The sequence below is a fragment of the Leucoraja erinacea genome, chromosome 12, assembly GCF_028641065.1.
Source record: "Leucoraja erinacea ecotype New England chromosome 12, Leri_hhj_1, whole genome shotgun sequence".
Taxonomy (NCBI): Eukaryota; Metazoa; Chordata; class Chondrichthyes; order Rajiformes; family Rajidae; genus Leucoraja; species Leucoraja erinaceus.
In genome coordinates, this window is record NC_073388.1 from 43122177 (window position 1) to 43149008 (window position 26832).

The 26832-nt window shown below is 44.9% G+C and overlaps 1 protein-coding gene and 1 pseudogene across 1 annotated transcript in view; both read left to right on the plus strand.

The window, feature by feature from the left end:
* Positions 1-26832, plus strand: part of il1rapl2 (interleukin 1 receptor accessory protein-like 2) — an 841694-nt gene that overhangs the window by 120122 nt on the left and 694740 nt on the right. The gene's annotated exons all lie outside the window — the stretch shown is intronic.
* On the plus strand, positions 16768-16934 carry LOC129702432 (U2 spliceosomal RNA; annotated as a pseudogene).

Consider the following 26832-nt stretch of genomic DNA (forward strand, 5'->3'; position numbering starts at 1 on the left):
TATCAATCATACACAACTTCACTTCATGCCTGAGCTTTCAACAACATTTTGCTTTCATTCAGTTCGACAATTTATTGTCTTTCTTTTATGTGTTGGTTATGTTCACGGGTTGGAGGGGGATGAGGGGTGTTTGTCTTATGTCTCCAACATTAAACATATGTGAGAACTGACTGTATTTCTCTCCTTCATATGTAATGGCATTGAAGTCGGAAGAACTGATTGTATCGGGTACAATTCATGATCGATACTCTTGCACTAGCTTAGTGTTAGCTGAATATCAACCTGAAATTGTCTTGTATTCTAATGCTTCAGCTCATCATCAGAATTACTGACTGTTAGCCCACTTTCTCATCTACTTACTACACACTAGGGGCAACTTACAGAGGCTAATTAATCTACAAACCCACACCTTTGGGATGTGGGAGGAAATGGGAGCTTCTGGAGAAAACCCACGGAGTCACAGGGAGAACATGCAAAATCCATACAGACAGCACCTGAGGTCAGGATCAAACCTAGGTCTCTGGCCCTGAAGAGTGCGGGGAGGATTTATGCGGAGGTAGCTAGGACTGCATGTGGTTCTGCAGTTTGAGCCGCTGCTTCACAGCTCCTAGCACCTGGGTTCAACCCCGGTCGGGTGCTGGCCGTATAGAGTGTGTACATTCTCCCTGCACCGATATCCTCTTGACTCTCAAGTTTCCTCCCACATTGAATTGAATTGAATTGAATTCCTTTATTGTCATTCAGACCTTACGGTCTGAACGAAATTTTGTGCCTGCAGTCATACATACAATAATACAATAATAAACAACAATAAACACAAATTAACATCCACCACAGTGAGTCCTCCAGACACCTCCTCACTGTGGTGGAGGCAAAAATCTTAGGGCTGCAGTCTCTTCCCTCTTCTCCCTCTGCGTTGAGGCGATTCCCCACCGGGCGATGGTACAGACAGTCCCGCAGCTCACCGAACCCCGTGAACGGGCTGGTTCAAACACTGCGGCCAGGGGTGGTCGAAGCCGCCGCACCTCCAGTCCAGCACGCGCAGCCGCCGGCCCGTGGCTGAACCCAGGACTCTGGACACCGCCGCCAGAACGTCGTCCCAGCCACCGGACCGGATCGCCCTCACGTGAGTACCGGTCCACCCTCGGGCTGGGCCACTCCAGCGGGAGTGCCGTTCCTCCCTCGGGCTGGGCCACTCCGACGGGAGTGCCGTTCCTCCCTCGGGCATCACAAAGACATGTTAGTAGATTCAATAGATACTAGACATTTTTCCCACTAAAGGGAAAATCGAAGCGAAGTGAAAGTATGTAGAAATGAATAGTGATGTAGAGGAGCAAAGAGGGACAAAGATGAAGGGTTGTTTGACTGGTGAGATTGTTCCCCTGAAACTGGCATAGATTAGACAGGCAGAATGGCCTTGTTCTGTGAATTATAAAGATGTGATCTCCGAAGACCTACTGTTGACCTCAAAAGTTAACTGATGTAGCATTTTCCGTTTGTTGACAGTAAAGTTCGAGCATCCTTGTTATTTGACTTTGATCTTTCATTCTATATCAGGCTCGGAGCCATTCAAACACTCTCATCTTGGCAGCTATCATCTTGAATTTAATACGTTAATGATTGCATTCATAATGCTGAAACATTTATGTGGATTAATTTTTCAGCTGGACCAGAGAAGAGTAAACCTACTTCCTAGTTTGATAAGCGTGAACAGCTTAAACCATGTGATGAAGTAGCGTAATTGTCAAATGTGATAGAACATAAAATATAGAATAGTACAGCACAAAAACAGGCCCTTCAGCCCACAATGGCTGTGTCGAACATGTTGCCAAGACCATCATTTATCTACCTGTATATTACCCATATCCCTCCATTCCCTGCATATCTGTAATCTAAAAATATTTTCAATGCCACAATACCATACTTGCTTTAACCACCATACCCCCACAGCACGTTCTAGGCACTCGCCACTCTCTGTGTACAGCAAAACCTGTCTTGCACATCTTCTGTAAACCTTGCCTCTCTTACCTTAAAGTTACGCGCTCTAGTATTGATTTTTCTCATGCTGGGAAAAAGGTAATGACTGTTTACCCTATCTATTCCTCTTATAATTTTATATACTGCTATCAGGTCTCCCTCAACCTCCAACATTCCAGAGAAAACAATCCAAGTTTGTTCATCCTCTCCTGTAGCTAATGACCCCCTAATTCATACATCATTCTGGTAAACCTCTTCTGCACCCTTGCCAAAGCTTCAGCACCCTTGCTGTAAAGGGGTGACCAGAACTGCACATAATACTCCAAAATATGTTGATGCAGGGTTCATATTATGCCCTGAAATGGCTTGAGTGATGATATTATCAACCGGTACTCAAATCTATTGTCAGCTGAGGCAAAATAATAATGAATTCAATTTAAAATGGGTCAAGTTTGTGGCTTCATAAAAGTGGGCATCACAGTGGTGCTGTGGTAAAGTTGCTGATTTACAACATCAGAGACCCTGGTTCAATCCTGACTATGGGTGCTGTCTGTACGGAGTTTGTATGTTCTCGCCGTGACTTACATGGGTTTTCTCCATGTGCTCTGGTTTCCTTCCACTTTGCAATGACATGCAAGATTGTAGGTTAATTAGCTTGTGTAGGATAAAGCTAGCGTATGGGTGATCGTTCGTTGGCATGGACGCGGTGGGCCGAAGGGCCTGTTTCCATGCTGTATCTAGAAACTAAACTAAATGAGAAATGTTAATCCTCACAGTCCATAGAAAATTAGAAACATAGAAAATAGATGCAGGAGTGGGCCATTCGACCCTTCAAGCCAGCTATTCAATATGATCATGGCTGATCATCCAGAATCAGTACCCTGTTCCTGCTTTTTCCCCATATCCCTTGATTCTGTTAGCCCTAAGATCTAAGGCTAACTATCTCTTGAATACAAGTAGAAGCAACACAGTTGCATGGAAGAGGCAACTTAATCCCCATAGAACAGTAGAGCATAAGAACATGACCCTTCGGCCCATCATGTCTATGATGACTATAATAACAATCTAAACTAATCCCTTCTGTCTGCATGTGGTTCTATCCCTCTATTACCTCTGTACACACACCTGTCTAAATTCTTCTTAAACAATGCCATCATATCTGCATCTTCCACCTCCTCTTGCAGAACAATCTCCGCACTTCAATCTTGTGATGTTTCCAACCTTTCACCAACGTTGTCAGACTGAACTACACCCAAGTTCAAACCTGACCTTGGTGCAGTTTGTGTGGAGTTTTCACGTTCTCCTGGTGACCACATGGGTTTCCTCCGGGTGCTCCGGTTTCCTCCTACATCCCAAAGACATGTGGGTTTGTAGGTTAATTGACCTCTGTAAATTGCTCCAAGTGTGTAGGGAGTGGATCAGACAATGGGATAACATAGAATGGTTGATCGATGGTCGGCATGGACTTGGTGGGCCTGTTCCATGCTGTAACTATCAATCAATCAAGTTAGCAGCTGTCGTGCTCCTACACTTTAAAACTCATTTCGAACACTCCTGAATATTGCTTCAACTTCGCCCACACTTTGAAAGTTTCTGCTCAGTTTAATCATTTGTATGTGCATTTATGCAGTTCACTAGCTCTTCAAAGGAAATTCCCTTTGAAGTTAGATCGCCTGGGATTCCAGGAGAAATAGCTGAATGGATAGAAAATTGGCTTCATGAAAGGACGCAGAGGATGATGGTGGAAGGGTGTTTTTCGGACTGGACGCCAGTGACTAGCGGTGTGCCTCAGGGTTCATTGTTGGGTCATTGCTGTTTGTCATTTATATCAATGATTTGGATCAGAACATACAAGGCATGATTAGCAAGCCTGCAGATGAACCAAAGTGGGTGGTGTTGATGGCTGTCAGAAAATGCAGCAGGATCTTGATCAGTTGGGCAGGTGTGCTGAGGAATGGTTGATGGAATTGAATACAGCCAAATATGAGGTGTTGCATTTTGGAAACCTATACAGTGAACAGTAGGGCTCTCGGGAAGGTTATAGAGCAGATGCAGCCAGGAGTGCAGGTGCAAAGTTCCTTGAAAGTGGAGTCACAGAAAGGTAGGATGGCCAAAGAGGTTTTCGACACATTGACCTTAATCAGTCAGAGTATTGCATATAAAGGTTCAGAGGTCATGTTACAGTTAAATAAGACATTGGTGAGACATTTAGAGTATTGTGTTCAGTTCTGGTCACCTGTTATAGGAAAGATGTGGTCAAACTGGAAAGGTGCAGAGAAGATTTAAGATGATGTTGCCAGGACTTGAGGGCCTGAGCTATAAGGAGAAGTTATAAGGCGCACACTTTATTCCTCGGAGCCCAGGAGGATGATGGGTGATCTTATAGAGAGATACAAAATCATGAGCGGAATAGATCGGGTAAATGCACAACAATCTTTTACACAGAGGTGTGATTTGGGAACCAGAGGACATAGATTTAAGGTGAACACATTTTTTTAATCAAACAACATCAGAATGTGAAGTTTATGCAGTCTGATTTCATTGCAAATGCTGGTATCCAGAAGTATTCATGCTTACTACTGATGACATTCATTTCACATTAATCACAGAGTGATTAAATGACGGGTAGTGCAGCTTGCAGAGCCATTTAATGCTGACTTTGGGTGCTGTCTATGTGGAGTTTGCATATTCTCCAATTGACCGCGTGGGATTCTTCCTGTGCTGTGGGGGTTAATTGGCCACTCTAATTTGTCCTGAGAGCAGAGGTGAATGGCAGAATCCGGGGAGAACTGATGAGAGTATGGAAAGAATATAAACTAGATGCAATGTAGGATGAGTGGTGGACTGTAGGAACTATTTCCGTTCTGTTTGTTCCCCAGTCTTTATGAGTAGGAACTTGGCCTTTTGCTTCTTTACTGGTCAATGGGCGATGTCAAGCCTGGGGTACATAACTCAATCCCTGTTCCAGTAGGACGACATTATAGAAATCCAGGCTTTGCTAATTATCACCCTGAGTTGGTTTGTGTTATCAATATTTATCAAACTGAACAAAATTTCTGAACGGAGGTTCCTTAATCATAATGAACATGTTCTAAGCGTGATATGATTATTTCATTTAAAACTAAAAGATAGATTTTAAGGGGATAGATTTTAATAGGAACTTGAGGGGTAACATTTTTACCAAAAGGGTGATGGGTGAATGGAACGAGCTCCCAGAAGAGGTAGTTGATACATGTAGAATTGCAATGTTTAAGGAACATGGATAGGGTCGGTTTAGAGGGATATGAGCCAACTGCAGGCAGGTGGGACTAGTGTAGATGGGACATGCTGGTTGGTGGGCCGATGGACCTGTTTCCTCGCCGTATGACTCTATGACTATGCTTTTGCGATAATAAGATGCTACGATTAATCTTTTTAGTACTCTTTCTGCAAACAACATAGGTTGATGGCATCTTCAAACTTGAGTGATTTAATTCTTGAGTGAGTGCATTTAACAAAAAAGAATCCAGATTTATTGCTTCAGTTGGTTATTCTTGAGGGTTTTATAGACAACGGTTTGCTTATGGTGTGTAATTGGTGAACCTTTTTTTTAAGATTTTGAGCTCATTATTTTCGCATTAGCTGCCTAATCTCTATAGTTAAAGTACATCTGAAGATGGTCATCGGGGGGATTGAACTGCTGTTGGTGTTTGGCATAGATCAAAGTGATCATAACACTGTAAATGGAAGTTACAAAATTACAGAAATTCCGATTGGCAAAAACAGCTTAGACTCCGTTAAATGGTTTTTGAATGATATTCGGGAGCGGGAGGAAGGCTGGACGATGGACAGTGTGGAATCTCAGCTCAATTGGAAATGGATCTATTCTGAAGTGTTGTCATAAATGCTGCGTACTTTTGGCAATTAATTCCAATCTGTTTCTGAGCTATAAACCATCAAATTAGGCCGCAGAGCAGTACAAAGTCAATAAAAAAATCATTCATCAACATTAAGCATTTATGTATGCTTGGATCAGTTTCTCATGTTCTGCACTGTGATTTAGAAACATAGAAAACATAGAAACATAGAAAAATAGGTGCAGGAGTAGGCCATTCAGCCCTTTGAGCCAGCACCACCATTCAATATGATCATGGCTGATTATCTAAAATCAGTAACCCGTTCCTGCGTTTTTCCTACATCCCTTGATTCCTTTAGCCCGAAGAGCAAAATCTAACTCTCTCTTGAAAACATCCACTGAATTGGCCTCCATTGCCTTCCGTGGCAGAGAATTCCACAGATTCACAACTCTCTGGGTGAAAAAGATTTTCCTCATCTCAGTCCTAAATGGCTCACCCCTTATTCTTAAAACTGTGACCCCTGGTTCTGGACTCTCCCAACATCGGAAAACATTTTCCTGCATTTAGCCTGTCCAATCCTATAAGAATTTTATATGTTCCTATAAGATTTCCTCTCATCCTTCTAAATTCTAGTGAATACCAGCCCAGTCGACCCATTCTTTCATCATATGTCAATCCCGCCATCCCGGGAATTAACCTGGTGAACCAATGAAATTAAATGAAATGAAATGATTCAATTTATTGTCATTGTCAGTGTACAGTACAGAGACAACGAAATGCATTTTTAGCATCTCCCTTAAAAGGGAGACACAGGGCGTCGCGGTGTGCCCGCGCCTGCCGCCGTACATTCCATTACAGGCAAAGGTGGGTGAAGTGTCTTGCCCAAGGACACAACGACAGTATGCACTCCAAGCGGGATTTGAACCGGCTACCTTCCGGTCGCCAGCCGAACTCTTAGCCCATTGTGCTATCTGTCGTTCAATAGCAATTATGTCCTTCCTCAAATTAGGAGTCCAAAATTGCACACAATACTCCAGGTGCGGCCTCACCTGGGCCCTGTACAACTGCAGTAGGACCTCCTTGCTCCTAAACTCAAATCCTCCCGCAATGAAGGCCAACATGTCATTAGATTTGTTCACTGCCAAATGTACCTGCATGCTTACTTTCAGTAACTGCACACCCAGGTCTCGTTGCACCTCATTTCCTAATCTGACATAATACAGATAATAATCTGCCTTCCTGTTCTTGCCACCAAAGTGGATAACCTTACATTTATCCACATTATACTGCATCTGCCATGCATCGGCCCACTCACCCAACCTATCCAAGTCATCCTGAAACCTCATAGCATCCTCATCGCACCTCACACTGCCACCTGCAAACTTGGAGATGCCACATTTAATTCCGTTGTCTAAATCATTAATATATAATGTAAATAACTGGGTTCCCAGCACCGAGCCTTGCGGCACCCCACTCGTCACTGGCTGCCATTCTGAAAAGGATCTGTCAGTTCCTTTGCTTCCTGTCTATTAACCAGTTCTCTATCCATGTCAATACCCTACCCCCAATACCATGTGCTCTAATTTTGCACACCAATCTCTTATGTGGGACCTTGTCAAAGGCTTTATGAAATTCCAGATACACCGCATCCACTGGCTCCCTTATCCATTCTACTTGTTACATCCTCAAATAATTCCAGAAGATTATTCAAGCATGATTTCCCATTCATAAATCCATCCTGACTTTGACTGATCCTGTCACTGCTTTCCAAATGCACTGCCATAACATTTTTAACTCGAGCATCTTCACCACTGCCGATGTCAGGCTAACTGGTCTATAATTGCCCATTTTCTCTCTCCCTCTTTCTTAAAAAGTGGGGTTAAATTGGCTGCCCTCCAGTCCACAGGAACTGATCCAGAGTCGAGAGAACATTGGAAAATGATCACCAATGCATCCACGATTTCTGGGGCAACCCCCTTGCAGTACTCTGGGATGCAGACCATCAGGCCCTGGAGGTTTATCTGCCTTCAGTCCCAGCAGTTTAACCATCACCATTTATTGACAAATGTGGATTCCCTTCAGTTCCTCCCTCCCACTAGATCCTCGGTCCCCCATCTGGGAGATTGTTTGTGTCTTCCTTCGTGAAGACAGAACCAATGTACTCGTTTAACTGTTCTACCATTTCTTTGTTTTCCATTGTAAATTCACCTGTCTCTGATTGTAAGGGACCTACATTTGTTTTCACTAATGTTTTCCTTTTTACATATCGAAGGAAGCTTTTAGTCAGTTTTTTATTCCTCGCAAGCTTTCTTTAATGCTTTTCTCCCCCCTCCCCCTTTCTGGTATGTAGTCCTCCAGTTTTCAGCTTCTGGTTTGTGGCCAATTTATGTGCATTTTCCTTGGATTTAACACTATCCTTGATTTCTCTCATTAGCCACGGTTGAGCCGCCTTCCCTAGTTTATTTTTTCGCCAGACAGGGATGAACTATTTCTGGAGTTCAACCATGCGGTCTTTAAATGTTTACCATCGCATCTCCACCGTCAACCCTTTAAGTATAATTTGCCAGTCTATCCTAGCCAATTCCCGTCTCATTCCTTCAAAGTCTCCTTTCTTTCAGGACCCTAGTCTCTGAATTAAATGTGCATATTTCTTGCATATTTTACCACAGCTTTGAAGTGTGCGAAACACCTACTGGTTTTGCTTTGTAACAAATTGTGCTTCAGTTATTAGTTTGGGTTAGAGATTCAGCATTGGAAACAGGCCCTTCAGCCCGACGGATCCGCCCCAACTATCAAACACCCATTTTATCCCACTTTTGTTTCCATCAAGTCATACACTGTGGAACCAGGCTCTTCGGCCCAACTTGTCCACACTGACAAATATGTCTCATCTACACTAGTCCCATCTGCCTGCATTTGGTTCATGTCCCTCTAAACCTATCCTATAAATGTACATATCCAAATGTATTTTAAATGTTGTGATAGTACCTGCCTCAACTATCTCCTCTAGTAGCTCATTCCATATACCTACCACCCTTTGTGTAAATAAATTGCCCCTCATGTTCCTATTAAATCTTTCCACTTCATACACACCAAGGGAAATACACACTAAGGAGTTTAATTAACCTATAAACCCGCATGTCTGGGATGTTGGAGGAAACTCGTATGGTCACAGGGAGAACATGCAAAACACAAACAGACCCATGGCCAGGGTGAACCCAGGTCTCTGGCGCACTTAAGCAGAAGGTCTACCAGCTCCACCTATTGTGTAGCTTAAACTAAATGTAAACCTTTGCTCTGATGATGACTAGCTTGTGAATGATCAAGACTTGATCCACTCCAGCATTGACTCGTCAGCCCTTTCCACCACATATAAAATATAACATACGGACCTACAGCATGAAGACAGGCCCTTCGGCCCGTTGAGTCGCCTCAGCAATCACTCCATTTAATTCTCCCAACATTCCCACCAGGTCCTTCTAGTTTTACTGCTCGCCAACACATGAGAGGCAATTTGCAATTACTGACTAATGTACCAACCAGCATACCTGGAATGCAGAGGATTACAAGAAACAGTGAACACCGTCTAGTCCATCACAGGTGCTGACCTCTCATCCATCGAAGGTATCTATTATAGTCGCTGCCTCAAGAAGGCAGCCAACATCATCAGAGTTTCACACCACTCTGGCCATACTCTCATTTCACTCCTGCCATCTAAGTCTGAAAACTGAAACGTCCAGTTTCAAGAACGGCTTCTTCCCTACAACCATCAGGCTATTGAAAACTACAAACTCCAAATTCAAATTGTCTAGGTTGTGTTACGGACTTTGGGCTTTGTTTCGCTATTGCATAGTATTGTTTTTTTATTTACTTGGAACTTTTTTTCACTGTTTATTATATTATCTAATGAGTACTGTGTTTATAACCTGTTGTGCTGCTGATGCAAGTAAGAATTTAATTATTTCATTTTGGAACACATGACGATAAAACACTCTTGACCTTCCTTGACTGTTGATCTTAAGGGTATGGGAAGAAACCACAGCATCCTGAGGAATCTAAAACACAGTTGCAGGAAAAAAGTGCAACCTCCACAGTGATCGCACCAGAGGCCGGGATGGTACTCAGGTCAGTGGAGCTGTGAGGCAGCTGCTCTGCCAGCTGCACCACTGTGCAATTGATGGATTGAAATATACAGCAAAAAACTGGCCCTTCGACCTACCGTGTCCACGCTGACCATCGATCACCCGTTCAGACTAGTTCCATGTTATGCCACTTTCTCTTCCACTCCCTACACACTAGCAACAATTTTCAGAGGCCATTTAACCTACAAACCAACTGGACTACCAGCTGCACCATTGAGCTGACCAACCATTAAGGTAACTGGAGAATAAACACTCCATTGCTCCAGGAACTGTTGTCCTCTAATTCCTGGGAACATTTTCTTCACCTGCTTAAATATTTTTTTGATTTTGTTTCCTTTGATATACCAGGACATTTAACTCCTATATGAAGCATGTGTTTGCAGTTAAGAGACAAGAGTGTTTATTTGTCATATGTGCCGACAATGGAACAATGACGTTCTTACTTACTGCAGCTTTACAGTCACATTAACACAATAATGTACAAATTAATAAGCAAAAACCAATAATGCAATACATTTATAATCAGCGACATTAGGTAACTGGATCATAAATGCAAAGTAGTTCAGAAATTATTTTCACGCATATCGAGGTACAATGATAAGCTTTTTAGTTGCATGTTATCCAGTTACAATTGAGCCGTCAAAAGTGTCCAGATACAGGAGAAAGGGCATAATGTACAGTGCAAGATAAAGTCCAGTAAAGTCCGATTAACGATAGTCTGAGGGTTTTCAATGTGGCAAATGGTAGCTCAGGACTGCTCTCTAGTTGTTGATAGTGTGATTCAGTTGCCTGAGAACAGCTGGGAAGAAACTGTCCCTGAATCTGGAGGGTGTGCGCTTATACACTTCTATTCCTCTTGCCTGTTGGGAAGAGGGAAGATGGGGGAGTGTCCGGGCTGAGACTCATCCTTTGATTGTGCTGGTGGCCTTGCCAAAGCAGCATGAGCTCTAAATTGTGTCAACCGAGTGCAACTAAAATAAAATCTGCAGCAGATCATAAGTGCTGAGGTAGGGTGTGGTTCGTGTTGTGCAGTGTTCTAAGTCTGTTGGTTGTTGGGAAGAAATTTTTCTTGTACCTTCCTGGTGGTACTTGTAAGATGAGAGTATGGCCAGGGTGGATGTGGGTCTTCGATGATTTTAACTGCGTTTATGAGATGCAGTTTCTTGTAGATCCGTTCAGTAATGGGGAGGTGAGGACCAATAGTACACCGGGCAATGTTTACCACTCCCTGTAGCCTCCTTCATTCCTGGGCATTTTAAGTGGCTTAGAACATGCCATGTCCCAATATATAATTATAAGTTACTCTACTTTTGGAAGAAATTCAATTTACAAAAAAACAGTGATGCTCAATTGTTAAGAGAGTTATTTAAATTATTTTGCAGTGTATTTATTCTGGGGTTTAGTGGCACCTCTGAGCTTGTTTCCATGCTGTTAATTCTTGGGTACAGCAAAGATGATGGGCACCATAAGTTTGGAACTGGAGATGTGTTCCTGTACAGGGTAGGGGTGGCACAATGGCACAACAGCAGAGTTGCTGCCTCACAGCACCAGAGACCCTGCGTTTGATTCTGACGATGGCTGTTGTCTGCATGGAGTTTGTACTTTCTGCCTGTGACCGTGTGGGTTTTCTCTGCGTGCTCTGGTTTCCTCTCACACTCCAAAGACCTCAGGTTTGTAGGTTAATTGGTTTCGGTAAACATTGTAAGTTGTTCCCAGTGTGCAGGATAGTGTTGATTTATGGGGGTGATCGCTGGTTGGCGCGGACTCAGTTGGCCAAAGGGCCTGTTTCCACACTATATCTTTAAAGTCTAAAGTTAAGCTTTCATCTCAGCTAATACCCCACTAATAACACTGCCGCTGCTGGAACATGTGGAGATAGTTGAGGAAGTGTAGGACTGATCCAATTCAGTCAATTACTGCCCCAGCCATCTTCACTCTTTTATCAGTTCAGTGATGGAAGGCCTCAACGACAATACCATCGTAGCATTTACTTACAGATGGAACTGACAAGTCATTTATACTGCAAGGGATTCAGTGGAGTTGCAGAGAGAGCTGGCAAGGTCAGGCCACAAATGGATCGGTGGTCCATTTGAATACCAGAGGGCATAGGTTTAAGGCAAGAGGGGAAGGGTTTATAGGAGGTGTGTGAGGCAAGTTATTTTTACTTTGTGTGCAGAGGGTGCCTAGAACATTCTGCCAGGGGTTATCGTGGAGGCAGAGATGTTGGCGATGTTTATGAGGCTTTCAGGCAGACACGCACACACATGCAGGGAATGGATGGATATGGATCATGTGCAGACTGCGCAATAAGTTTAGTTTGGTATCATGGCTAGCATAGACATGGGGGGCCGAAGGGCATGTTCCTGTACTGTTCTGTTCCACGCGCTAAAGGTAGAGCTGATTCAACAGAGATTTGACTGGGACTTGAAAATCTGCCCACAGTGTATACTATCTCAGTGTACTAATACTATGCACGTAATGTATCTGCTATGCTTACCTAAGATGTATCTATGTGCTTATGTATAGTGATACTTGCACTGAACTATATACTAAAGTGAATGTCACTGTACATCGGTACATGTGACAATAAAGTACTTTTGAACCATTCATTGGCCTATTCCAAGGCCTACTTTGTCGAGATTCTGCATCAGTCCAATCTAAAACATTGCCCCCACCTCACCTCGCCTCCCAAAATTATTGCTCGACCCACTGAGTTCATCTAGTTTGTTTTCGATCTCATTACAGTTTCAATCCAAACATGGATCAAATTGAAGATAGATACAAAATGCTGGCGTAAAGGGCCTGTCCCACTAACGTGTCCTTGGCATGCAAATTACGCGAACTCGTGGTCGGGTTGAGCAGAGACGGTCCCGCGAAGGTCGGGCACGATTACATGCATACGCACAGCCGTCTGGAGTGTGTGACGTTAATTGAAGATGGACACAATGCTGGAGTAACTCGGCGGGTCCGGCAGCATCTCTGGAGAGAGGCAATGGGTGATGATTCGTGTCGAGACTCTTCTTCAGTGTGAAAAGAAGGGTCTTGACCCGAAACGTCACCCATTGCTTCTCTCCAGCGATGCTGCCGGTCCCGCTGAGTTACTCCAGCATTTCGTGTCTATCTTCAATTTTCTTGGCCCCGCTCTGGGAGTAGAAGTGGGGGCGGACCCGGACCGCAACGGCCATGAGCCCCAAGCCGAGTTCAGCGATCGTTTGCCTGCTTCTGCTGCTGTTGAAGGTGAGACGTTGTGTCGCGCCAGGGTCTTGTCCCTGTCCCACTTTGGCCATCAGTTCCGCGACAGGCCGTTGGGCGTGAAGATTTTGTTCACTACAAAATTTTCAGAGCCCCACGCAATGTAGCGCACAACTACATACCCCTCCGCGCTTCTAAGTGGGACCGGCCCCGCGCGGCCATATGAAGCCCGTGCGCCTCAACGTGACCACGAGGTCGCGTAATTTAGCATGCCAAGGACATGTAAGTGGGACAGGCCCTTAACTCAGTGGTTCAGTCAATATCTCTGGAGAGAAAGAATGGGTGATGTTTCGGGTCAAGACCCTTCTTTAGACTGTCAGGGGAAAGGGAAACGAGAGATATAGAGAGCAATATAGAGAGATGTAGAACAAAGAAATGAAAAATATGTTAAAAAAAGAACGATGATAAAGGCAACGGGTCACTGTTAGCTGTGGACTGAGTGAAAATGAATGGAGACAATTAAACTCTCCAGGACAACACAACAGTGACACTGGCACAATGACTAGGATGGGGGAGGGATGGAAGGGTTATTCGAAGTGAGAAATCAATACTCATAACACTGGGCAGTGAGCTGCCCAAACAAAATATGAGATGCTCTTCCTCCAACTCATGCTTGGCCTCATTTTGACAATGGAGGAGGCCCGGACAGAAGGTCAGTGTGGGAAAGGGAGATCAAGTTGGCCCAGGTGGGCTGAGCGAAACGATCGTCCAGTTTACGTTTGGTGTCGCCGATGTATAAGAGTCCATACCTGGAACAACGGGTACAGTAGATGAGGTTGGATGAGGTGCAAGTGAATCCTAACCTGAAAGGTCTGCCGGGGCCTCTGACCAGAGCCGAGAGAGGAGGCATAGGGACAGGTGTTGCTTGTAGCGGAAGGTACCTGGGGAGGGTGTGGTTTGGGTGGGAGGGATGAGTTAACCAGGGGGTTGTGGAGGGAATGGTCTCTGTGGAAGGTGGGAAGGGGTGGCAATGGGAAGATCCCGTTGAGTGTAGGGATCGCGTTGGAGGTGGTGAAAATGTCAGAGGTTTATGCGCTGATGGGGTGATTGAAGGTTAATTAGCTTTGGTAAAATTGTAAAATGTCCCTAGTGTGTAGGATAGTGCTAGTATACGGGGTGCTCACTGTTCAGCTTGGACTTGGACCAAGTAGGACCTGTTTCTGTGTTGTATCTTTAAAGTACCTGTAAATTCTAAATAAAACCCCATCTCAATGACTGCTTAAAGCAATGGAGACAGAGTGGACACATTATAAACATCCTCAAAATGAATCTAATGAAACTTGTTCTATACTTTGGCAAGAATTGAATCTTGAGCATTTATGGATATTAATGCTATAGACCTGAGTGCTCAGGAGTAACTGGTGTAATAGCATTATATTATTTCCTTGCATAGTCCTTGAGAACTTTGGATTCTTGTTAATAAAAAAAAAAGGAATTTAAACACAACTAACTTGGCTTAATGCCATGGCTCTAGTTGATGCCAAATATTTTCATCACTATCTCGGGCACACAAACAACAGTGTTTGTCCTTGTGTAAGGAAGGAATTGCAGATGCTGGTTTACACTGAAGATAGACACAAAATGCTGGAGTAACTAAGCAGGTCAGGCAGCATCCACGGACGAAAGGACCATGTGATGTTTTGTGTTGAGACCCTTCTTCAGACTGAGAGTCAGGAGAGAGGGAATCTAGAGGTACAAAAAGGCACAGAACAAATCATAGCCGGCATCAATGGCCAAGGAGCCCATAGTGGTCCATTATTGTCTGTGGAGGAAGTGATAACGAAAGGTTATGAACAGTGAAACTAGCAGGATGACTAGGGTGGGGGAGGACAGAGAATGAGGGAATGCGAGGGTTACTTGAAATTAGATAAATCAATATTCATACTGTAAGGTTGTATGCTGCCCAAGCAGAATATCTTAATATTAAATCTGAATGACAATACCAAATATCATGCGACATGGAAAATATAGGTGCATATACAATTTGAATCCAAAAGTGATCACCATCTTCGGCTTCAGCCATTTAACATTCATAACACATTGAATGCAACCGTATTCACACTTGTACTTGGTTTGCCAAGGCATACTGGATCTCCCGGTTGCTGACCACTTTAACTCCACTTCCCATTCCCACACTGACGTTTCCGTTCTGGGCCTCCTCCATTGCCATAGTGTGGCATCATGCAAACTGGAGGAACAGTACCTCGTATTCTGCTTGGGTAGTTTACATGCCAATGGAACATTTTGAAGTCTCTTATGAATTTTAGTTAACATATAACTTGCCCGGCCCCCGCACCCCCCCTCTCCGCACATCCTCCCCTTTCAAACGCTCCCTTCCCTCTCCTGGATTCCCACCTATTTCTCCATTTCATTGAGCCATTCTGTACCAACGCAGGTGAGAATGGGAAACAAATGTCTGTGTTGATGCCATCCTCCTGAAAAATTAGTACACCAGAGGAGACTCTGTGTTGTAAAAATCCTTCATTTTACTTCGGAGTCACGTGAGTGACTTCGTGAAGAACCCCGCTTCCACACATGCGTGTCATATCGCTACACGCATTGCAACGAGTCACACAGGGGGAACGGCGTTCCCCAAGCGGGAGAATTTGAAAGTCGGGAACAGCAGGTAAGCGACTGCGTTCCTTTTTACTACTTACTTTTAGGTGGCTGCGGAAAGCTGGCGGGGAGACCCGTGGAGGGCGAGCAGCCGGCAGCAGCAACAGCACGTGTTTCCCTGGAGGGGAACAACCTGTGCCCGACTTTGCTCCCGCACCGGCAAAATTCACCTCTCGGCCGGGCGGGAAGCAAAGTAAAGAGGTCCGTATGCCAGTCTCAAGCGAGACTGACTTGGGACCAGTCGCTAGCAGCCAGCGCAGAGGCTGCGGGACAGACAGCACGGACCAGCGGTACCGGGGCTCGAAACACTCAGCGAGTGCAGAGGCACTGATGGAGTAGGAACGGGACGTTGGGGACGAAAACCTTCTCCAAAAGGTAGGCACCGGGATAGGAACAGCCGGGTTTTACCGGCTGCGGAACTGCCGCGAAGGACCAGGCCCGTGGATACCGGGGTCGGTCCGAGCGGCTCGAACCCGCAACGGAGGGAACGACGGTCACCAGCGGGAGAAGGAAAGTCGGGAACAGCAGGTAAGAGACCCTGCGTTTCCTTCCACTTACCTTCTAGGTGCAGACATGGACCGGGTCCATGTAAGCTGCAGAAGGCCGGCGGGAGAACCGCGGAGGAGTGGCAGCAGCAGCAGCAGCGTCGGCAGCGGCAGCGGCAGCAGCAGTGGCAGCCGGCAGCTGCAGGAGCACTGACAGCTGCAGGGGCACTGGCAGCGGCAGGAGCAGCATGGGCACATCGATTCCCGGAGGAGGAAAACACCTGTGCCCAACTTCGCTCCAGCACGGTGAAAAAAAAAAAAAAAAAAAAAAAAAAAAAAAAAAAAAAAAATTCATTTCTCAGCAGCAAAAGACTTTGCAGTTGACTGGCTGCACTCTACTACAAGGGACCAGTATGTGAGTACCAGGGTCGGTCCCAGCGGGGTTTTTTAGTTACAATGATCGTTTCTAGGCTTTTTGGCTAAGATTAAGTGTAGTATCTGTTCTTATCAGTTTAATATCTGATACACCCCTTATCTAGGGACCATATATTAATAAAATCTATAGTAGCTGTTATCATCAGTTTTAATGTCTTATATGTCCCTTAGCTAAGGACCATATAAGTAGGAGTGCCCAGAATTGAGGGCATTAGAGTGGGGTTGACCGGCTGCAACGACCGGAAGGGACCAGTACCGTCAGTACGGGGGTGGGTCCCAGGGGTCTAAGATAAAGGAGCAGCCAGGAGCGCTGAGAGCGTTGGTGCCGGGTTTAAAGGAATAGATGGAAGCAGCTGTGCCAGTTATCCTCCACACCGGCCATATCCACTCCACGGAAGGAAGGACAATACTGGAGAAGGAGGACCGTGGAACAGCGGGCAGCCAGCAGCAGCCAGCGGCACTTGGATCATCCGTAGTGGGATCAGCTGTGCCCGATGTCGGCCCCGCACGGGCCAGCTCCATGCGGCCGAGCGGTAAGGCTAGACACAAATCAAACAAGGTAGTGGACTCAGAGGGTCCGACTTTGCATAAAACCGCCGGCAACCAGCGCCCGAGAGGGCTAGAGCGGGAAGAAGCGGTGTATGGAGCCTTGCTCCAACGTGATAAACCCACAGCAGTACCTTTTTGAGGGCTGCACAATGCTTCTACCCCATCAGAGGGGAGCACTGTGGGTCAGTTCTGGGTTGACTTGCAAGAGGGGTCCGCAGAACAAAAGACAAGTGGGCAGCAGTTAAGCCCACATGGGTACCCCGTGCGGGACCCTAGAGATCTCTAACTCTATAAAAAAGAGTAGGCAGGACCCTGATGGGCCAAAGCCTGGTAATACAGCGTCCCATGATCCTAACACAGCAGGGACTCTGCTGGACATGGTGGCTGATTACTTTAACCAAGTCAAACATGGGTAGACTTGGATCCAGGATGGCAATAGTATTACTATATGTCTGGCCACAAACGCCAACAGGGGAAAAATTTACAGACACTGGCCAGACATCTGCCACCTGGCAACGGTGAGGCATTACAGGTGCCCAGTGTAAACCAATGCATTTGGCAACATATGGGGACGAACATCAGGAACAGGACCTCAAGATCCAGAGAACCTTAAAGGGATTGACGGAAGGCATCATAGAATACACTCGCACCCTGGACTAAACGTAGGTAACCAAAGACCATCAAGTCGCACTAGCTCTGTTTAGTAATATGCAATATGACCTGAACTACACGTGGAAGGCGGCCATTCAGCCAGCACTGGGACCCCAGAAAAATGCTACCATTTGCAAACAAAGAACCGTGAGTGGACAAAGCCAAGACACTGGGGCTCATCAAGGCCAGCGCAAGGGCCTATTTTGGAGCATGATACCGGCCACAGGCAACGCCATAAAAAATGTGGCTCATACCAGTGGCAGTGCTAGAAATCAATAACCCGCAGGATCCTTTTTTAGGGTATGGCCAGGGCGGCCACCCTGGAAGATGCGGAAACCTCAACCTCCCACACAACCCCGAACAAGAGATATCAAACCAGAACCTCCTTTTTTCAAAAAAAAAACAAAAACCAAAAAAAACAAGGAAATAACGCAACCACCGGTAACCATGGAGGTAGGTGGGTGGGGTTTCTTCTGTTTAAAATAGGGACCTACGATGGTAGGGGAGGTTACAACACTTCAGTTATGTATGGTATATAATCACTACAGATTCATATAATCTCAGCAGTATTCAGGGTTATCTGATAAGATTTACTCATCCCAATAACCACAGTACAACATACACCAGAAGGGCATTTTGTCCTTACATAAAACCCACATGGTCTACAAAAATTGTACACAAAAGATGTGATTGAGCATACTTTTTCATGGAACATTAGAATTGTATCAAACATATTTATTAAAAATAAAATAGAGTAGGGTTGCAGGATTATCATTGATTTTAACCCTAAACACATTTGTTCTAGATATTCAGTTTAAGATGGATACTCTTATTCTTGATAAGACTTGGTGTCAGCTGCGGGGTTCTATATGGCAGGCATTGACTTAAAAGAGGAACTTTGGCAATAGAGCTTACAATAGGGGTAATTATTAGCGCCAATATTATTTAGTAAAATTCTAAAACCAGCTTGGCATTGTTATGTAACAAAACCATAGGGTGATGTTTTTCCCCCGTTCGGCCCCATCAATGGGGTACTAGGGATAATTCATCTACACTCGGCATCTGGAATTCTCAGAGTTCCGACTGACCTTCTAAATCATGGTATTCGGTCATACAGGGGATGGTTTAGAACCATGTTCCCTAATGAACATAGCCAAAAATTATTAATTTATCCAGTGACTGCGGGCAGTCATCCATGCCATAAGACTATGGATTATGGGTTTATAGAGTCTAAAAGACCCACTGCACGGCATTGGGCTGTCAGACAGGACGATGAATCTCATCTCATCTGCACTAAGACTGTCAACACGGAAGCAGTACCTTTGGACACATCAAGAAATGGGGCATATACTGCTTGGACAACAACCTCGACCAAAAGGCCAAGAACATTCTGGCCGTATTGGAATTTTAACAAGCCTCCATTATGATAATCGATGGAGCTACAGTGCCATCAATAGTGCCACAGGTGCACTCTCCAATTACCTATCACAAGGAACGGAGCGGCACGCGGTGGGAACGCACCCCTGGTAAGAAAACCAGGTACTCCGAAATCTGGGACGTGGGTGTCGTTTCTCAACATGCTGAGGAGCTTGTAGCTCATAACAGCGTTGTCACTTCAGTAACAGACCAGGAAGATGGTTATGCTCATGGTGTTATTTACCGCACAACAAGTCCAGCCATTTAGCAAACTGAGCCTGGACTCCCTGATCATCTCACCGAGAAACTGGTGTTGTCATACAGGATTTAATAAAAGAAAACAGATCGGGTTTCCTCGGGTCAAGTGTTTGAATTTATGGTACACCCATATGGCAACCGACTGTGTATAGCAAGCCACATCTAACAATATATGGAATATACTAAGAACATTCGAGGTCAGAAAATGGAGTTGTTTATCTCTTAAAAGAAACCGCATGAAAGGGTCACGACTCAAACTATATTAGGTGGCTCAAATAGGTCCTAAAAATGACACTAATGTTTTAACTCTCATTCCACCAGGGCTGCAGCAACATCCGCAGCAAAAATTTGTACAGGTACCCACAGACCAAATCCTCAGAATGGCAGGATGGTCATTCAAAAAGGGTTTTTCCACAGGTTTTTATAATAAACCAGTTAAATTTTGGAGCCATCATTTGTATTAAGAAGACATTTTATGTCCAACAAAATAATTGCCCGAAAGGTTACAGGGCTATGATTCTCAAATTTTAAAAAATGTTACATAATTTTTTCATTATACCACACAACTCTTTGTATAATTGTGTTTTAAAATTACTAATGATGCTCTCTCCCAATACCCAAGGCAGTTGTGAAGCATGGACTCGTTCCACGGCATGAGGTCACAGAGCTTTGAAATCTTCACGAAGTCACTCACGTGACTCCGAAGTAAAATAGTAAGATTAAACGAGAACTTACCAGTTTGAAGTTTGATCTGTATTTTATGAGGAGTTACGATGAGGGATTTCGTGCCCTCCGCTCCCACCCTCTTATGATCATATCAAAAACTGGTATCTCTTTGATAATCTTACTATGTTAGATCATTATAGGTTCCTGTGACCTCACACCGCTGCTTTGAAGAATGACACGCATGCGTGGAAGCGGGGTTCTTCACGAAATCCCTCATCGTAACTCCTCATAAAATACAGATCAAACTTCAAACTGGTAAGTTCTCGTTTAATCTTACTATTTTAGTAGTCATAACTTTACTTAAAAACCTGAGTGTATGTGAAATGCTAGAATGTTATTTGTCTTGCTCCAGCTGTTCCAACACAGAGAATCAAGAGTGTTTAATTGGCATACGTACCAACAAAGAAAATATAAAATTCTTACTTGCCGCAGCTTAACACACCCATAAACATCATACATGCAGATAAATATAATAATGAAAAAATATCAATAAATTAATAACCGTAATGCTGCTGAGGAAACAACAATGAAGTCCATAATGTAACCCAAGACACCGTCCATAGAAGTTCGCAGTTGCTGAGTTGCATGGGGTTCAAGAGCTTGATGGTTGCTGGCAAGCCTGGTGGTCATGACTTTCAAGCTCCGATACCACAGGCCAGGAGGAATCAACCTTTCACATGGATTTCACCTTGCACCTCTCTTTACTGAAGTAAATGTTGGACTGTCTTGTAAATAACGGGGTAAAAAAATCACGATCGATCTTTCTTTCAGCAGCTTTGTAACCCCTGGATTACCTCTTCTCCACATGAGAATGACCTTTTTCCTAATCAAAGCTATTGTATGTATTTCATAAATACCTGTCTTTTTAATTTAGTTGAGAGATACAACATGGAAACAGGCCCTTCCGTCATGCTGACCATCGATCACAGGTTCACATTAGTTCTATGTTATTCCACTCTCGCATCCAATCACTACACATTAGGGGAAATTTACTGAGGGCCAATTAACCTACAAACCCTCACACATCTTTGGGATGTGGGAGGAAACTGGAACAGTTGAAGGAAACCCACGTGGCCACAGGAAGAACATGCAAACTCCTCAAAGACAGCACCCAATGTCAGGATTGAACCCGAGTCTCTGGTGCAGTGAAACAGCAGCTTAATCAGCTGCACCATTATCAATATAAAGCAAAGTACAATGTTAGTATTTTCCCTAAAAAAATATTTGAACCTTACATTTTGGTTCAATGCTCACATGTGGAAAATAAACTGAAATAATTTATTTAATTACTGCCTTCGCTTTCCAAAGTAAGCAGTTTAATCCTGAATTATTCTGTTGTATTAAATTGTGGAGAATTTTTTTTTTGATATTTCACCAACTGGAAAGACTGTGGAAGAGAAATAAATTAAGAAAGGATACTACTGAAGAGGGTTTGTAGAGTGATGTCTTTGAAGTTTGTTTTAAATTGGCTGGGATTTTTAACTCTTTCTTTTGGCCTCTGCCAATTGTTTGCACATTATGGCTGGTTGGAGAATCAATTGACTGACAATACTAGTGTGCTCAATTGCACGTGATCGATGGCATTACAGGGAGCCAGTAACTGCTGTGGAGCGGCACAGTGTCGTAGTTGGTAGTGCTGCAACCTCACAGCTCTAGAGTTCCTGGTTTGATCATGATCTCGGATGCTGTCTGTGTGGACAATGCATGATAATAATAATAATAATAATAATAATAATAATTAAAATAATAATAATATATTTTATTATCATTGCACATTTGTGCAACGAGATTTGGTTTGCAGCTTCCATCCGATGTCATAATTTAAACAACTAATAAAATTTAGATTTAGATTTAGATACCCCGAGAACATGATTTATAAAAAGAACAGTAAAACAGTCAAAACAGTCTAAAGTGCAAATGTGTCTGTGCGAGGGGCACTCAGCAGGGCCGGTTCAGATATAGCTCTGGGGATGAAGCTGTTCCTGAGTCTGGAGGTGCGGGCGTAGAAGGGCTTGTAACGTCTGCCGGAAGGTAGGAGTTCGAACAGTCCATTACAAGGGTGTGAGGAGTCTTTATGGATGCTGACTGCCTTTCTGAGACACCGTGTGTGATAGATGCCCTCCAAGGCTGGTAGCTGTGTCCCAATAATCGTCTGCGCTCTGTGGACGACGAGCTGAAGAACTCTCCTCTCCGTCTCCGTGCAGCTGAGATACCACACAGAGATGCTATATGTTAGAATGCTCTCTGTGGTGCAGCGGTAGAAGGTTGTCAGCAGCTGTTGGGGCAGACCAATATTTTTCAATGTTCTCAGGAAGAACAGTCGTTGCTGTGCCTTCTTGACCAGCACAGCGGTGTTGTCCTCTGAGATGTGAGTGCCCAGAAACTTAAAGCTGGACATTCTCTCCACACTGTCCCCGTAGATGGAGATTGGGGCGTATTCCCCATTATGGGACCTCCTGAAGTTGATAATCAGCTCCTTGGTCTTGGAGGTGTTTAGGGACAAGTTGTTACGTGAGCACCAGTTCGCCAGGTTCTGCACCTCCACTCTAGTTTGTTTCATCACCATTGGTGATCAGCCCGATCACCGTTGTGTGGTCTGCAAACATGACGATGGTGTTGGTGTCGAATGCAGGAACACAGTCGTATGTGAAGAGGGAGTAGAGCATGGGGCTCAGTACACAGCCCTGTGGTGTGCCGGTACTCAGGGTGATAGTGGAGGACCAGTGCGGGCCCAGTCTCACTGCCTGCGGTCGCTCCGTCAGAAAATTCAGGATCCAGTCGCATATCGGCGAGCTGAGGCCTAGCTGGTGGAGTTTGGTGGTGAGCTTGGTGGGGATGACCATGTTGAAGGCAGAGTTATAGTCTATGAAGAGCATCCTTACGTACGTGCCCTATCTTTCCAGGTGAGTCAGGACAGTGTGAAGAGCCAGAGAGATGGCATCCTCTGTTGATCTATTTGCCCTGTATGCAAATTGATGAGAGTCCAGTGAGGCAGGGATGCTGGATTTAATGTGGGAGAGGACCAGCCTTTCGAAGCACTTCATTGGTATTGGAGTTAGGGCAACCGGGCGGTAGTCATTCAGGTCGGTGACTTTTGACTTTTTTGGCACCGGCACTATGGTATCTGTCTTCAGGCACTTGGGGGACCGTTGCCAGAGATAGAGACAGGTTAAAGATCCTCGTGAATACCTCAGCCAGCTGTACAGCACAGTTGTTTAGTACCCTTCCTGCATGTTCTCACTGTGCCCGCGTGTGTTTCTTCCAGGTGCATGAAGTCTGAATAAAGGTGCCGACCCAAAATGTTACCTATCCACGTTCTCCATAGATGCTGCCTGACCCGCTGAGGTACTCCAGCATTTTGTGTTGGTTTCAGCCATGATTAGAATTAGCTTTGGAGAGGGTTGCCATTTTAACGCTTCCCATTCCCATACTGACCTTTCTGTCCTGGATCTCCTCCTTTGCCAGAGTGAGAACACATACAAATTGGAGGAATAGCACCTCGTATGCCGTTTGAGCAGCTTACAATCCAGTGGTATGAGCATTGAAGTCACTAATTTTAAGTAACTTCAACTTACACGTAGGGTTGCCAACTGTCCCGTATTAGCCGGGACATCCTGTATATTGGGCTAAAGTGGTTTGTCCCATACGGGACCGCCCTTGTCCCGTATTTGACTGCTACTACTCGGGTCGAGGAGACTGTCGGGTTGGAGCACCGCGTCCGGCCCTGCCTCACCTATCCCGACGTAGTGCAGCCCATGGAGTGCAGCAGCAGTGCCTCGCCCGTGGCCCGACTTGTTTTACCTGTTCCACAGTTCTCCACATTGTTTCTCTTGAGGTCACACTTCCCCTAGCCAACAATGGACCCACCAGGCAATGCATTGGCTAAGGTCATCTGTGGCTGGTTCTGTTTGGTTCTCATCTCTTCCCAACTTTTCGCCTCCCCCCACCCCCTACTTTCACTCTGAATATTGCACCCGACCCGAAACGTCATCCATCCCCCTGCCACAGAGATGCTGCCTGACCCGCCGTGTTACTCAAGGACTTTGTGTCTATCAGTGTTCATACCGTTGGATTGAGGTGCTGTTCCAGTTCAACTGATGTAAACCAGTTTACTTGAAGGATCTTTGACCTGAGACGTCAACTTTGTTTCCCTTTGCACAGACGCTGTCTCATCTGCTGAGTTAATTCAGCATTTTTAATATTTACTTCTGATTACAGTATCTGCAATGTGTTTATTTTTATTCACAATTAAGCTTGATGGAGATTGGACTTTGTGGCCATCATCGGCCTTGGTGTTGTTATGGTGTCAGCCTGACATGGAACCTTGTCCTCTTAGCGCTTAGGGCCTAAGCTCTAAGGCTCTTTAGGGCTAACGGAATCGAGGGATATGGGGAGAAAGCAGGAACAGGGTACTGATTCGGGATGATCAGCTATGATCATATTGAATGGCGGTGCTGGCTCAAAGAGCTGAATGGCCTACACCTGCACCTATTCTCTGTTTCTATGTCCTTAATAGCTTTAGCCTGAATTCTGAATTTCTTTGGCTCTGTAATCTGCTGATTTTCTCATCTGACAATCAACGGAACCAATGCATTGAAATTTATGTCAATGGGAAGGCAGTTACATTAAACCGCGAGAATAACAGTGTAACATTTTGCTGACTACTCAAAGGAATGGGGGAGTGCAGCCAGCAATGCAGAACTCATGTTAATGAATTTAATGAAGCAGGTTCTGCTCTACCAGAGACATTTTTGGCAACTGTGCTTTGGAAGCAGTCTCTTCTCGTATAAGGAATTCAATGTGCGCAAGCTTTTATGCTGTTGTTTGTTATTTGGAGAATCCTTGTGCAACTGTTCCAATATTTTTTTTCCAATTATTTTTTTCATGATTAATTTTCTCCATGACTATGCCAATCCCTTCTTCTCCTTCCTCCCACCCATCCCCAGATTCTGTCCCTCTTCCAGTTGACACAAAGTCCAGAGTGTAGGAAGGAACTGCTGATGCTGGTTTAAACCGAAGAGACACAGAAAGCTGGAGTTACACAGCGGGACAGGCAGCAGCTCTGGAGAGAAGGAACAAGTGACGTTTCTTGACCCAAAATGTCACCCATTCCTTCTCTCCAGAGATGCTGCGTGTCCTGCTGAGTTACTCCAGCTTTTTGTGTCTACAATTTTCTAATTCCAGATTCTTGCAAATCCCAAATTATCGAGCATCAATATAAAGTCCTTTGATTGAAGGGGATAGGGGCAAAATATAATAGGAACCTGAAACTTTAGACTTTAGAGATACAGTGCAGAAACTGGCCCTTCAGCCCACTGAATCTGTGCTGACCAGTGATCACCATGTGCATTAGCACTATCCTACACACTAGGCACAATTTACAATTTTACTGAAGCCAATTGTTCATCTTTGGAGTATGGGAGGAAACTGGAGCACCCAGAGAAAACACATGTAGTCATAGGGAGAATGTTCAAAAACTCTGTACAGATAACCGGGTATCTGGCACTGTAAGGCAGCAACTCTACCGCTGTGCCACTGTGCTGCCCCCCAAAGAGCTGAAGCTCTTTCAATCGGAGGGTGGTGGGTATATAAAATGAGCTGCCACAGGAGGCAGTTGAGGCAGATATTATAAATATTTGAAAGATACTTGGACAGGTACATGGATAGGAAACGTTTGGAGGGATATGGACCAAACACGGGCAAATAGGACAAGCTTAGATGGGGCATCTTGATCGGCATGGATGAGTTGAGCTAATGTGCCTGTTTCCCTGCATGGATAAGGTAGCACAATAATTGAAGTCAGAAGACTAGTATGTGCTAGATGACTAAAGGGCCTGTCCCACTTGGGCGTCATTTGCGCGTCACACAGGTGGCGTGTGAGGATTTTGAGAATCCCAAAATCCTGGGACGCTGCGCGCTACCGCACGTCACTGCCTACGGCCACCACGTCTCACCACGCACCATGCGCGCGTAATGCACGCCATACGCGCGTTACGCGTGTGTCGTGCGTCGTGAAGCGTAAATTATGTTGCGTAAATTACGAGCAAATAACGCCTAAGTGGGACAGGCCCTTTAGGTAGATGTTGTACATAGGGCAGTGTTCTCATAACTCTATTGACATGGGTATAATCCTGGCCTCTGGTTCTGTTTGGGGGGGGAAATTTGCACTATCTCCCTGAAACTGTGTGGGTTTCTCCCTGGTGATGTTGTTTCCTTCCTGAGTCGAAAGCCTTGTATTTTGATGTATCAATGAGCCACTATAAATTTGTCTTGAATGGGAGAATGTACGGTTCGCTAGATGATCCAGACACAGGCGATGGCTGTAGGCCCTGCAGCAGCCTGGGCCTCGCCTGGAGCGGTTGACACTCCAGGAGACCGATGGCGTGGACGGGACTGGACAGAAATACCGCTTAAACCTGGCGACTCTTGCATGCGGTCACAGTAGGTTATTTCTGTACTGTTTGCTATCCGGGGATTGTGCTTAAAGGC